This window comes from Pteropus alecto, unplaced genomic scaffold (assembly GCF_000325575.1).
Source record: "Pteropus alecto unplaced genomic scaffold, ASM32557v1 scaffold25, whole genome shotgun sequence".
In the NCBI taxonomy this organism is placed as follows: Eukaryota; Metazoa; Chordata; class Mammalia; order Chiroptera; family Pteropodidae; genus Pteropus; species Pteropus alecto.
This window is the reverse complement of record NW_006441955.1, coordinates 11,706,987-11,707,578: the sequence shown is the minus strand read 5'-3', so window position 1 is coordinate 11,707,578 and position 592 is coordinate 11,706,987.

The following is a 592-nucleotide window of genomic DNA, read 5'->3' as shown; positions in this document are numbered from 1 at the left end:
TCCCCGCTCAGCGTATTACTGGGTAACGCAGTGAGGAGCAGTTACAGTCTGTACTCCCGGGCAGCTATAGGCTGCCACAGGATGTGCTTAAGCAAACAAAACTACTTTTCCTCATCCCCATCCCCCAATCCCCGCCGCAGACCTTCGCGGACCTCGGGGGAGGACTTGGGCAACTTTGCCAGGTGGCCCGGCACCCCCGGGTTCGCGATGTGGGCACGGGGAGAACCCGGGACAAGGCCTGGGGGCCAATTTGCATGTATGCAAAAAAAATTTTTTTTAATCGGACCTCCTAGGTAACTTTCTTTTCCCTCTGAAATGCTGTACGGCTCAAAAGCATTGTAATCTCTCCAACGAAGCTTTCTATGGGAATAGATCGTCGGCAGAGGTAATTATGCACAAAATCCTGCAAACTTTGTGCAGCTTCAGTCCGATGGCATGCAGGAGCGGGGGTGGTGGGGAAATTTTTCACACAGAAGATTCACCGGATTTGGGGGGGCGGGGGTGGGGGTTGTCTGGAGAAAGGGAGGCGGAGATTAATGAGCGTTCTCCCTCCCAGGACTGTGAAACTAGTGGGTTTGAACACAGACGCCAT